This window comes from Pseudopipra pipra, chromosome 23 (assembly GCF_036250125.1).
Source record: "Pseudopipra pipra isolate bDixPip1 chromosome 23, bDixPip1.hap1, whole genome shotgun sequence".
Classification (NCBI taxonomy): domain Eukaryota; kingdom Metazoa; phylum Chordata; class Aves; order Passeriformes; family Pipridae; genus Pseudopipra; species Pseudopipra pipra.
In genome coordinates this window covers 742,687-757,247 of record NC_087571.1, presented here as the reverse complement: position 1 = coordinate 757,247, position 14,561 = coordinate 742,687, and the positions used below count along the sequence as shown (strand labels likewise).

The following is a 14,561-nucleotide window of genomic DNA, read 5'->3' as shown; positions in this document are numbered from 1 at the left end:
TAATTAGAGAATGAGAGCTGTAAGCTGGGAAAATAATCTTGATTCCTTCTCCCTCCAAATCTCCCTGTTTCCAAATAGAAGGAGGAGATCATTAATCCCGAACTCCAAACCTGCTGCATTACCTGTGCAGGTAATGATGTAAACTTTAAGCAAACTTTAATTAAACTAATCCAGTGAGACCCCATCTCCCATCAGAGGTGTGGGGCTGGGACGTAGCCAGGGAGAAACACTCCAGAGAGCAAATGGAGTGGGGTTTCTGTGGCTGGGTTTTGGTAGCAGGGGGGCTACAGGGGTGGCTTCTGTTAGAAGCTGCCAGAAGCTTCCCCTGTCCCGTGGAGCCAGTGCCAGCCGGCTCCAGGATGGAATTCCTGCCTCTGGCCAAGGCCAAGCCAGTCAGGAGCGGCAGTAACACCTCTGGGATAACACATTTAGGAACAGAAGAGTGTTGCACAGAAAGAATTCCAGCCAGGGAAGAGCAGAGTGAGAACATGGGAACAGCACTGCAGACCCCAAGGGCAGTGCAGAAGGAGGGGCAGGAGGTGCTCCAGGTCCCTGCAGCCCGTGGGGCAGAGCAGGGGGGGGCAGCTGTGCCCCTGTGCCCATGGGGGAGCCCACGCTGGAGCAGGGGGATGCAGGAAGGGGGCTGTGACCCCGTGGCAGGCCCAGGATGGAGCAGGGTCCTGGCAGGGACCTGCAGCCCGTGGAGAGGGAAGCCCAGGCCCCGGAGCAGGGTTTTCCCAGGCAGGACTCGTGGCCCCTGTGGGGGACCCCACGCCAGTACAGCTCCTTCCTGAAGGACTGACCCCACGGAAGAGTGACCCACGGGACAGCAGGTTGGGAAGAGCTGCTGCCTGAGGGATGGACTCACACTGAGAGGTCCATGGAGGACTGTCTGCCCATGGGAGCAGGGGAAGGACTCCAACTCCTCTCCCTGAGCAGCAGCAGAAACAACTGACTGTGACTCCCATTCCCGTCCCCCTGCACTGCTGGGGGGGAGGAGGGAGAACATGGAAGGAAGGAGGGGTGGGGGGAAGCTGTTTTCAAGACTGGTTTTTTTCTTGCTCTTTGGCTCTTATCCTGTTAGTAGTAAATATAAGTACTCACTTTGAGTCTGTTTTGCCCGTGAAGGTGATCAGTAAGTGACCTCTCCCAGCTCTTACCTCTACTCATGAATTCTTAGCTGTTTGGTTTTTTCTCTCCTCTGTCCAGTTGCAGAGGGAGGGTGAGAGAGCAGCTTTAGTGGGTACCTGGTATCTGGCCAGGTCAACCCACTACACACCTGTAGAATAACTCCTACAAGCTCCTGCAGCTGATTTCAGTATTCTCAATATTTCAATATCCCACACAGCATCTCCCCAGTTCTTATCTAAATTCCTGGGAAAATGATGCACTGATTGGAGCTAGTAGAGAGCCAAAACATCTACAGCTTATGCTGTATTTGCACACCAAATATTATTATTATTGCTCCGTAATATTAATTATTAATATTTATTATTGTTAGTTACAATTATATTATTATAAATATATTGTAAATATAATCATATAATAGTATAAATATATCAAAATATGCACATATAATTATATTATTTGTGGTATAAATATAAATATATTTCTATAATTAATATAATAAAATGTATTTATAATATAAGTAATATGATATACAGTTATATTTATATTACAAATGTGACATCTATTTTAAGTTTGCTATAAAGTACAAGCAAGGTGAGTCTCATTTACACACCTTCCCCTCCACTGTCCCCACACAGCCGAGGGGCAGCACACAGCACAGAGGCCCAGGCAGGCTGAGGAGGTCCTGGGATATTTGAGGATGTGATGGGCACAGGGGGATGGCTCAGCCTCCTGGACAAGCACAGAATCCCCCCCGGTTCCATCCCAAACACAGCCCCACCTGCAGGAACCCCGGGAGGGGATGGCAGGAATGCCGACCAAGCCTCTGCCAGGAGTTTTCGGGCAGTGGAAAGGCTGATGGTTTTCCTGGCAGAGGTTGTGTCGTTGTTCCAAGGAAACCTGCGGATCTTTGCACGTTTTTCCGAGCTGGAATTTAAGGTTCAATCCCTGGCAAAGGCACAGGGAACTGCAATTGCTGCTGCTCACGCTCAGCCACAGCAACAGCTCCAGAAGTCTCCGACCCTGTTCCATCTGAGAACTTTTCTGACAGTATTAGGAATGACTTTTTTTAATTTCTTCCTAAGCCACCACACTTTAATGTCTCCTGGATGTTTCCCCTCCCTTAATTTATGATGTTTGTGCAATTTAGCAAGTCAGAAGAGGGCAAAGCCACAGGCCCAATGCACCTTCGTGCATGGCTCTGGAATGTGAGCCTTGGGTGAAAAGTGTGTCTGGTGGCCAGGAGAAAGAAATGGGAGGTTTATTTCCCTGTGAAACATTACCTGGAAGGGCCTCCCCACCCTTCCAGGGAACAATTCCTTCCCAATATCCCATCTATCCCTGTCCTCTGGCACTGGGAAGCCATTGCCCCTTGTCCTGTCCCTCCACCCTTGTTCCAAGTCCCTCTCCAGCTGGGTTTTATTAAAAAAAAAATAAAATTCTAAGGCCCAAATATCTTTGGGACAAATCCTGAAGAAATTAAAAGCCTTAACACTGATCAAACTCTGAGATGCTACTTTTCTTACCTCTCTCAGCTCCAGGCCATCACAGAGAGAACTTGCACTACCCCCTGAATTAACCTGCTCATTCAAACACCACCTTCATTACCCACTCCATTACTTACAGAAGCTGCTTTTGTAATGGGGCACCTTCAAGATCTACCTTTTGATATATTTGAGAATTTTATTTTATTATATTTGAAATTTTAGGTTGGCAAATCTCAAACAGGGAAATATTTCCCACCTAATTACTCTGACAGCACAAATGTATTTATCTGGCCTGGTTTGCCTCACTCCAGCTTTATCTTGCTAAATGTACTAATTATCCTCCCCCGCACTTCCCATCTCCTGCTTTCTCCTTCTCATCCCCAACTGTGGCTTCAGAGCAGGAAAAGAACATTTCTAACAGAGTGGCTTCTTTACCAACCATAAATATCCTGAAGTAATGATCAAAGTAAAGATAAGAAAGACCTGTTTAAATAATATTTTTCTATCTGAAGCTCCATTTCTTCCCTGATATTTGACATCACCCCTTTGACAACTCCAAAGCAGTACTCAAGAGCAGCAAAAAAGACATATAAAATCAAACAGAGCTTGAGAAGAGAAAAAAAGAATATGCATCTCCTGTAATGCCACATGGATCACTACTCCAGGCTGGACACTATCTCTGGATAGTCCATGGGCCTGTCACACTCAGCACCAGGGTGAGCAGAGATCCAAGCACAGCTCTCCCAGGACGGCTGGATTTTGGTCTTTAAGGACCCTTCCAGCCCCAACTATTCTGTGATTCTATGATTTTCATGTCCCTTTTTGTAAAGTGTCTGTGGCATTGTGTAGGAGGGTTTGGATGCTGGAATTAAACTCAAAGGCACCTCTGCAGTAAAAAGGCAAAGTGTCTCCATGAAGAGATCCTGCTTCCTCCTCATGGATTGAGCAGAGTACAACAGGAAACATCACTGCAATGTGTGAGGATAGAGGTGAACCTGAATCATGGAATCCCAGTGGTTTGGGTTGGAAAAGACCTTAAACCTACCCAGATTCACCCCCTGCCATGGGCAGGGACACCTTCCACTAGCCCAGGTTGCTCCAAGCCCCGTCCAACCTGGTCTTGGACATTTCCAGGGATCCAGGGGCAGCCACAGCTTCTCTGGGCAACCTGTGCCAGGGCCTCCCCACCCTCACAGCCGACAATTCCTTCCCAATATCCCATCTATTCCTGTCCTCTGGCAGTGGGAAGCCATTCCCCCTTGTTCTGTCCCTCCATCCCTTGTCCCCAGTCCCTCTCCAGCTCTCCTGGAGCCCCTTTAGGCCCTGCAAGGGGCTCCCAGGTCTCCCTGGAGCCTTCTCTCCTCCAGGTGAACCCCCCCAGCTCTCCCAGCCTGGCTCCAGAGCAGAGGGTCTCCAGCCCTGGGAGCATCTCCATGGCCTGCTCCGGACTCACTCCAGCAGCTCCACGTCCTTCTGCAGTTGGAGCCCCAGAGCTGGACACAGTAAATTCCTTTCCCAGCAGACGCAAGTTCCCATCAAATCACAGGTGAACTCAGCAGCTGAATTTTATGCAAGTACCAGCACTAAGTAAATGTAAAAGGTTGTGGGATGTGGATTCTGCCTGTAGTTACTTTCAGAACTATTTTAAGCTGGCAAATCACACGAGACGGTTTTTTCCTGTGGCAGGATGATTGTTCAGCATCCCTTCAACTGAGCTTCACCTTCAAGACTAATAAATCCTCCTACGGTTTATAAATATGCACAGCCAGAGAAAAGGGCAGGTCCCTGCAGGACCCTCAGGGTGCTTTAATCCTCCTGGATGCAGGAATAGTTCCACATGTGCCTTATATGCATCAGAACAGCTCTTCTTTGGGCTGTTTTGTTCTTTTGTTTGCACTCCAAGCTTCCAGTGAGGTCATGCCCAAGTATCCTGGTACCTCTGGGAGAGGTGAGAACAGCTGGGACACTCCTGGAGGTCCCTCACAAATCCAAACTCCTGCAGAGGACAACTTTGAAAACACACAGTCCCAGAATGGTTTGGGGTGGAAGGGACCTCAGAGATCATCTATTCCACCTCTGCCATGGGCAGGGACACCTTCCACTAGCCCAGGTTGCTCCAAGCCCTGTCCAACCTGGCCTTGGACACTTCCAGGGACAGGGCAGCCACAGCTGGAGAAGGGTGGAGACAGGGGGGAGTGCTGGGCTCCCATCCTGACCAGGACAGCGAAAAACAGAGCTCCTGTGGTGGCACAGGCTGCTCTTTACATCCACAGCACCTGAGCTCTTCCCAGAGGGAGGGCAAATGGCACCACTTTGGGGTGGCAGCAAAGAAGGGCATCTCGTGAGATTTAATTGCTCCAGGATTTTAGAGGTTAATTCCAGGTGTGGTGCTGGACAAAGGTTACTGAGGCTGTTCCCACTGCTGCCCACAGGCTTTGGCTCTGCCTTCAGAGCAGGGAACTACCCTTGCTCAGGCACAGTAGAGGAACAACCCCAAAACCCAGCAGAGACAAAAAATCCATGGCAGGAGCCAACTTTGCAATTCAACACCAGCTTTTGGCACTGGGTGAAGTTCTCAGCACCTGATGGTGTTCCTGCCATCACATCAGTGTGCAGTGAAGGTTGTTTTGGTGGTGATCAATCCCCCCCAGGTTTCAGCAGCTGCCCCTCAGGGGTTTGTCCATGTGCAGAAGCCCCCTGTGTGAGGAGGAATTGAGGAGGGATCTCTCACAGGGGCTGGGAAGGGGCTGCTTGTGCAACTACACTCCAGGGAAGACTCCCCTGCAAACACAGCACCTCTGAGCTGCTGCTTTGCACTGCCCCAGGGACTGGGCAGGACAGGCCCCTCTGCTCAACCATACAAAGGATAAGGCATGTGAAGGAATATTAATAATGACATCTAAGCCAGAAATACAAAATAAATGTGAAACCAGAACACCTGCCCCGTGCCACACAGCAAGAGGAGAGGGAAGGCAATTCCTTGGGAATTCTACCCTTCCCAATCACCCCTTCTGGAGAGGTGGGTCCTGCCCATGCCAGGCTGCTGCTCCCAGACCAGCACACAGTTGGTGCCTCTCTGAAGATGCATCAGGAGTAACCTTGACATAATTTCACTCACTGCAGTCAGAAATGCACAGCTTGGGAATATCCCCCCCTCAATCCCCGATCCCAGGCTGAGCTGCCAACGCAGGCAGCTCATGTATAGCTGCTGGAGTCTGTTTGTTTTAATTCTTAAGCCAAGTCTATTTGATGCCTAAGCTTGTTGGGACATAAAATCTCGGAGAGTTCTATCAGAGATACTTTCCCCGTTTTCTCATGTGGTCTCACCCTTTTATTTCCTCTAAATGTGTAAGAAGGTCAATCTTCAGAAGCAATGAAATATTCATAAAAACTTCTTAGATGCAGCCACTGGGGACTCCATTAGGCAAAAACAACTTCTGAGCGTCTGAAAACTCAATGTTTTCATGGAGTTAAAATATCTGATGTTATTAAAACCGAACCAAGGAACACCCCTGTGTGTGGCTCCATGCAGAGCAGTACCTTGGGCACTGGTGATTGGCAAAGAGGGCACAACATCCTGGATGGCTCCATGGGCTCCATTTGCCGCCTGGGGGGGTTTAGTTGGAATTTCATGGCTTTGTGTTTTGTCTTTAAAGCTCTGTATGAACTGACCATTGAGAAACTCCCTCGCTCTGTGTATTCCAGGCTACAGAAACTATGGCCAGAAAATAAACACTGCTGAGCTTCTCACATTGAAGCCACTGGGCTGAAAACTGCTTTTTTCACCTTAGTTGGGTGAAAACTGGATTTTCTGGCTCCTCCATGTGACACAGAATCTCTCTCACTTGGAATGAAACTTGGGAAGACACTGGAGAAATGCAGAGCCACTCCCATATTTGCTTCACATCTTCCCTGCACACTTTCTGCTTCTGTGACAACCTCACTTCCTTCTCCTTCTCTCAGGGGGACACTATTCCCAGGCTTTGGGCTTTCAGAGGACAACATGAACCACAACCCTGAGCAGAGGTTCCCAAACCAGGACAGGGGAGGCTGTTCTTCCACCAGACTGGTAATAACTTACACATGGGGACAATGGAAAGTCCCTACACTCGGGAACTGTGACCATAGCTGGGGAGTCACTGCCAGAGCATGGACTGGTTCAGGCAATCATGGTCCTTCTGCAAACTAAGTTCAGGAGGCCATTCCCAGCCCCATTCCCCAGCAGCCCCAGGGATCAGCAATGAACTCCGTACTCTGCTCCATGGATGTGCTCCAGGGAGTCAGAACCAGCAGATAAAGGAGCAAAATCTGCTGCTGACTCCCCTCTACTACTGCTGACTACCAAGAGACACCCTGAGGAATAGAACACAAAGGAGAAGGTTTTGCCAGCACACCTCTGCTGGGAATCCAAAGCACAGCTCTTCCAGAGGGAGGGAAGGGGCAGCCCAGCCCGGGAGAACTGCTGCATCTGGTCCAGCACACACAGAGCCTCCACTGTGGCATGTTGTGATGAAATGCTTGTGCTGTTGTTTGGACAAACAGCACATTCCAAGCTGACAGCACAGGGGATGTGTGATGTCCTGCTCCACAGCGTGTTCCCAGAGCAGGAACAGCCTGGATACCCTCACCTCCAGCAGGGATCCCCACAGCCCCGTGGGGCTCTGCTGCACTGACCCCAGGGCTCCCAGGGAAAGGAAAGAACTGTGCTGCAGCAAAAGGAAATGAAAATAACCTTGGGGTGCACGACTTACCCCTCTCAAATTCAATTTCCATAAAACAATATCGCATAAATAAAACATTTCCTTCATAAAAGCAATTGCAAAGCTGGGTTAAATGACCAAAGGCACAGGTTCCCATTAATGCCACACTGCTGACAGCAGATAATTCCAAATAACACTGGAACTCCTGGCACAGACACCTCCAGGTACCACAAACCAGGCTCCAAGCAAAGGGGTTTGATGTAAAAAACTTTGAAAACATATTTGAGTGACTTTACAGAAAACATCTTTTAGAGTATTTTGGGATCAGGGAGAGGATTTTGAACTCCTTGTTTTGTTTCAAACTTCTGAGATTCGACTCATTACGTTGCACAGGAGGAGGAGTTTGACCTCCCCATCTCCAGAGCAGACTGAGTTGTTCCCTAGGAATTCCCAGCTTTTAAAATGGGAAAGAGGAGGAAGAGAAGGAGGGAGGGAAGGAGGGAGAAAAGAAGGAAGGAAGACCTTGGTTATTCACAGAAGTGTGTTGTAAGGAATCAGCATAAGAAAAGATCCACAAGTCCAATAAATAGCTTCCAAATCATTAATTTAATTCTCAGAGTGGCTGAATTTTGTGTATGAGAAGCTCTGCCACCAAACTGTGCAGGAATTTGAAAGCCGCCAGTCCAAACAGTCCTGGCTTCTCTGCTGGGGCTGTTCAGCCAAACACATAGAAATAAAATACGAAAACCTGACAGTTTCTTTAACTCATGGCAAATAATAATCTCAGATTTTTGAGTATCTCAGGTGCTGCATCACCAGCAACACCAACCAAACCCTCAAAGGAAAGGTGTCACTCAGCCCGACCAAATAATGCAGGAAAACAAAGTCTGGGAAGAGATTCCCTCTCTTCACATATGCAAATCTGGGAATAAAATCTGGGATAAAAGGCTCAGTGGGCCTTAGGAAAAGCAAGGAGCAAAGACAGGCAGGAAATAGGAAGTGGTTTAAGTCCAAGTCTCCTCCACAAAAGCCAAAGAGCTGAGCCAGCACACAGGGAGCACTGGGACACATCCTGACACACAGTGACTGACGCTGCCAAAAGGAGCCAGGGCAATTCTCATCATGTTTTTCCAGGGTGTTGCAGATGCTGTGACAGATCTGTGCTGCTTGTGAGAGCACTAAGAGCACTTTTGAGTGGCACTAAGCTCCTGTGGCAGGATTTCTGAGGTGGGCACGTGGGCAGAGTTGTTCCTAGAAAGCCCAGATGCTGATTTTGTCTGGTTAATAATTTACAGGCTATGAATGAAGAGATGCATGTAACCTCCTAAAACCACTCTGTCAACCACAGATTTTTTTCTGGTTCCTGTCAGACTGACATCTAACATGAGTATTGTGTGTCCCTGCACCTGATGGAAGATTTATTCAAGTCTGCTACACAAACATTCAAATCTTCATCAAAAAGAAACACGTAATAAAGGTCTACAAAATTACCCAGGTAAAAGGTCAGAGTCGATACACATTCACTTTATCAACTGATACTGCTTCACATTCAAAAGATTATTTTTAAAGATGCATGAAAGATCAAAGCAAAGGAAATAAATGATAAAATCTCATTTTAAAAGGAAACCTTTGCTAACCCTACTCTCACACAAGGGATGTGTTCTAGGCATTATTAGCAACAGTTTGGAACACAGCTAGCACCAGAACATCCAATGTACTCACTCATTTACTGTCTTCTCATTCCTCTAACTAGCAGAAGATGCACTAAAGGTTTAAAAACGTGTGTCTCGATGGCCACTGCAGAAAGCACTGCTGGGATGTTCCCCAGCCCCACTCCCAGCTAAGTCCCTCTGCTTCATTAATATGATTTCAGACTCACTTCCTCAGTGCAAAAAGCTCTTCCCAAAGGACACAGGTTAATCCCTGGAAGGAGACCCACAGTTTGCACTGTCCTGAGCTTTGTCATGTGAGACAGTCTGCACAGAAATACCAGCACCCCCTGTAAACTCCCTCTGCTGTGGTGCTGTTCAACTGGGACTGAATCCTCTTTGTTGCCCCCCTGCAGGGGCCCTGCCAGCTGGCTTTGTGGGATCCCTGGGATTCCACGGAGCCAGCAGACCCGAGGGATCTCACAGCCAGCACAGAGGGGCTGGGCACGACTTACCCCTGCTCCAAAGCTCCGTCCTTCCCATGGATGGATCCCCAGCCCAGGCCTAACTCCTGCAGGTCCCTCCGGAGCTTCCCAGCAGCTGATTGAAAGGACCGAGCAGGCATCGGCTCCGAAAGGCAGGAACTCCGGGCTGGGAATCACATCACCCTCGCTGTGCTGCCGCCCCGGAGCCGCTCCTGCAGCTCAGCATTCCAGGGAATCTCGCCGGGGCTGCGCTCGCCCGGCCCCGAGCGCGGCTCCCGCACTGCCCATTTCATGCTCGGTTTGCGGCGCCGAGGAATCGCCGGGTCCCCTCCTCTGCTCGGGAAGGTCCCGCAGGACGAGCCGGGCCGTTCCAGGAGAGCCGAGAGAAACAGGGAGGCAGGGAATGCAGGCAGGGATTGCGCTCCCGGGGCTGCGGCTCCAGCCCGAGAGGAGAGATAAAAAAATGCCAGCAACTGCCATCACATGCTGAAAGGCAGCTCGGGCTGAGGCACAGCCGAGTGCCGGGGGATGGCTCGGGCTGAGGCACAGCCGAGTGCTCAGTGTCAGGCTCAGCCGATCGCCCGGGGTGAGGCACAGCCGATTCCTCACTGCCCGTCCTTCCCTCCGAGCTCCGACCGCTCGGAGCTGCAGCGCCAGGAAATTCCTGCCCGGTCCCGGAGCCGTGCGAGCTGCAGAGCAGGGCAGGATGTGTGCCCTGGGGCTGAGGGACAACAGCCCCTGCTCACTGCTTACTCCCTAAAGCAAACAAGGATTTAAGGATGAAAACTTTGCTGTCAGAACCTCCCCTGGTCAGGGAACAGCCCTGAACACGTCCACGTGTCCGAGGGCTCCGTGTGTGACCACGGAACAAATGATCCTCATCTGCAAAATCCAACAGGCGGGTCATCCTTCACTGGCTGCATTTTATCATTCCGCACCTGAGCCCCAATAACCACGAACAAGGAGATCACCCCAAGACCCAAAACTCTGGGTTCAATTTTATGTGCGTGTGGTAATTTAACCCCTCAAAGAACGATCTCATTCGAATGACTCTGACAAACAGCACAGCGTGTGCTGCTGCTGCTGCAATTCCACAGCACTTCTGCCAGTCCAGAACAGCCAGGTCTGCTCCTTCCTTCCTTCCTTCCTTTCCTACCAGAAGGAGGTATTTTGGGAATCACAGGCCATGGAAGTGGCTCTACCACAGCCAGCCCACCCCTGCCTGGGGTTTATTCCACCACTGAAGGAGGGATTGCAATCAGCTCCCTCTTCTCACATCCACCTGTCTGAACTCCAAGGTTAACATGGAAATCTTAAAATCTGAAACTTTCTTAGCACAAATTCATGCTTTTATTGTAAAATTTGGCTAAAGAGCTCCCTGGCCAGATCCAGGTGTAATTTTGCAGACCCAGCCAGGGAGGTTGTAAAACACAGATCACAAGTTCAGCCCGTTCTCAGAAGCTGCAGGTCCCTGCCAAGAGCCAAGAAGGGCTTTTACCCTGAACATGTCAGAAGTCAGTCTTGCATTTAATTTATTATTTTACTGTAGATGATGCCCTGTTTGAAGCAGCCACTATACCCGGGGTGTACGGTCAGTCCCAGACATGGGCTGGGCAGCCCAGAGATGACAGGGAATGATCCCACCAGCACCAGTGGGGTTATCAGAGTGCTCTGTTCCACCAGCATCACACAGCAGCAATTCCCCACAGGTTCACATTTTAAGTCTAACTCTGCAGAGAACAGATTTCCAAAGTCTCTTGCCCACTTTTCAGTTATTTCTTTACCAAGTGCATTCTAAGGGACAGAGGGGACAGAGAACTCTGCCCGTTCCAGCCCTGATACCCACGTTCCTGCCTATGGACAATTCTCCCAATTTTCCCCTTTTCTTGCCTAAACTGACAACACACTTTAATCTATTTACATGTCCCTTTTCCATATCTTATGTGTTAGTGTAACAAAAACATCCCTGATGCCCAATAAACATCTCTACGTGACTGTAAGGACAATTAATCAGCTTTCCTCCCTTGCACAGGTACAATAAAGTCCAGTGTAGTACAGCACAGTACAGGAGCATACACTTTCAGCACAGGAACATATAACTTTAGTATAGGAAAATGCATTTTCAGTATAGGAACATACACTTTTCCAGCCTTCTCCATCAGCTGATAGCGATTTCCCCCTCTTCAAAGTTTCTCTTTGTTCTTTCAGCTCTGAAAATACCCTGGAGAATTCATAATGCTCAATGCAAGCTGGTTCAAGAATTGAAAATTAGCATTGTTAGAAAGAAACTCTGCTTCTTTCCCACCCACTGCCCTATTTCTCCCGACCTCTGGAAATTTCCTGTCCATTAAAGTGTCCAGAAAACACTTCAAGTGTTACACTGGGAAACTTATCAGAAGGTGCCATATGTTCAGGTAGAACAAGCTGGGAAAATTCATGAGATTGCTTCTCAAATCCCCCCCCAAGGAAAAGAGACCATGGGATGCTGCAGCACCAAAAAACATTCAGGGGAAGAAGGAAATCAGTGCCTATAAATTCTATAGTCTAAAACACCCCCAAGAGCAGCCTGATTTTGTGCAAACAGGGTAGTGATCAGGAAGAAGGAGCCTTTCCTGTCCTGTTCTCTCCTCAGAGTCCCTCAGCCCATCTAAATCTCAATTTCCTCCTGCACCTGCTCTTCTCTGATACAACTGAAAAGCAATTCCTGACACAGAGCTGGTGCCACTGCACATCATTCTCTGCAGCCTGGCCTGTCATGGACAAAGGGATTATGGACAGTGACAATGAGGAAAATCTCTTCTGAGCATGGAAATATATTTGCTGAGGCAAAGAGCACCTGAAATGACCTGTGAGAGGCAGGAGAGGGATGTCTGAATGATGGTCCCTGCCAGAAACCAGCCTGTATTTTGATAACTAATATCACAGAATCATTAAAGTTAGAAAAGACCTCCAAGATCATCAAGTCCAATCTTTGACTGAAGAATTAGCCTGTATGACTTATAAATACATGGAGCTGAAAAGGGCCTTACCAGTGCAAGACAAGCCTGATCCCAAATTTTGGTCCCTCTTATAAACTGGCTGTGCTACTTGCTCACAAAATTCCTACCAGAGAGCTGATTTCCTTCTTAGAGGGAAATAAAATAAATAAATAAATATAAACCAGAAAAGCTCCCATTCCCTCAACTGACAAATCCCATTTTAACCAGCCCCAACATGGACTATTCTCTAAATTGAGTTTATTAAATGAAATCATTGCTCTCATCCTTACAAACAACACCCAGCTCTCACCGGCAGAAGCAGATCAGGAACTGAATTTCAAACTCTGCAATAATTTTCGGGTTTACAAAGCCCAGCAGCACCCCCCAAACTGTCTGTGCTGAGGGCACTGGTGCTGAAGGGAACTCAGCTGGGTTAATCCACATTCATCTCCAGGGCACTCTGAGCAGCTCTTCACCCCCTGCCTGGAGCACCGAGGCACAGCCAGGTCTCAGGATGGGCTCTGTTCACCTCCTGGGTACTGGGGGTGTTACTGGAATCAGGGATGAGCCACGGCCACCACTGGGAATTTGGGAGTGCAGTCAGTGTGCCTCACAACCCGGGATCATCTCTTCATTGGGAAGTTCTCTGGAGGAATAATGCAAAATTTTCAACTCTTTCTAGAGAAATCATCTTCCTCATTCCAACAGACCCATTCCCCAAGTGACACATTCAAAATCTACAAGTTCCCCAGGAACCCAAATCAAATCACTCTGTTGGACAAGAATCAGCCAAAAGTGACCCTGTGTGTCCTGCCTGGGACAAACCCCTGCCTGACCCCCTACAGCACAACAGCACCAGGCTGTTGTTCCCCTCTCAGCCCTCTGAGCTGAACAAAGAGTTAAATAAAAATCATTCTGGCTGCAAACCAAACTCTGCTTCCAACAGAAATTCCCAAAAAATTGTAACTCCTCCCACTGCAGGCCCAGAGAGCAAACCCAGCCTTCTCCAAAGGAAACCACCCTCAGTCACTGGGAGGGTAACACCAGACCTGGCAAGGGGCACTGGGACACTCCAGGCACACCCTGGTGGGCCAGTCCTCACCCCACAGGCCATGTTCCAAAGGGAAAAGGGAACATCTTCCATGTTACTGCTCAAAGCAAAGCTCATTCAGTTAACGAGGGGTTCCCACAGCCACAGCTGGCCAGGCTGAAATGCAGGAACTTCAGGGCTCTGAGAGCATTCTGCCATGGCTGGTAATTTAAAAAAACTGAAATATGCCACTGACCTTCCTCCTCTCCACAAAGGACACGTTTTTCAAAGTTCTCAGTGAAATACAGAGCATTTCCTCCCTGAATGGCTCCAGTTTCTGTTGTTGTTGTTTGGGTCTGTGTTGATTAACACATGTAAATAAAGGCAGCTGGTGTTACCTCTCTGTTTCCATTTCACACCCTATTAAAGCCTGGTTTCACAATTAATTGAAAGCAAAATGAGATTATTCAGAAATAAATCCTCCCTGGCAGCCTCACCGTGCTGAGGTCTGGGGAGACCAAGCCCCTCTCCTGGCAGCATCCAAAATTCAGTTCTTGGATATCACACAACACCACCAAAAACAGGGCTGGAAAAGGAACTGAGTCTGCAACCATCTCACTCACATTACCCTTCTCAGAACAGGACAGGGAGGGCTTCTTCTGTCCTACTGGCAGGAAAACTGTATTATCCCATGTGTAGAATTTAAGAGATCAAAGTCCAAATGAAGACAAGGTGAGAGATGAAGGAATGTTTGTCCTGCACCCAAGCTATTGAACCACAGGTGCAGAGAAGACCCCAAAGAGGTTCAAACTCCTCCAGGAGTGATTTGACTCAGTGTGGATTCACAGCTGTATTTTATCAGCCAGGAAAGCACAACAAACGGGATACAAACACCTCTGGCCATGCTCTGAACACCAAAAACTAATTTATGGCACAAGTATAAATGATACAATATCAGCCCACGACCACAGAAATCTCCCTCTTGGGCTGGGCACATTAGCAGTGCTTCCTCACTCCAAAAACCCCCAAGCAATGGTCAAGATGAGAATTTTGGAAACTGAAAGTTCACAATGCTAAGATTTAATTACAACCATCTCCACCAAA

The 14,561-nt window shown here is 48.6% G+C and overlaps 1 protein-coding gene across 4 annotated transcripts in view; it reads right to left on the bottom strand.

The window, feature by feature from the left end:
* ARHGAP32 (Rho GTPase activating protein 32) overlaps positions 1-14,561 on the bottom strand; it is a 251,279-nt gene that overhangs the window by 104,197 nt on the left and 132,521 nt on the right. The window contains exon 1 of one of the 4 annotated variants that reach the window (XM_064634500.1): positions 9,480-9,593. The exons of the other annotated variants lie outside the window; for them this stretch is intronic. The gene's annotated coding sequence lies outside the window, so the exon portion shown is untranslated. Of the gene's footprint in view, positions 1-9,479; positions 9,594-14,561 lie in introns of those variants that run through there. 4 annotated transcript variants of the gene reach the window in all.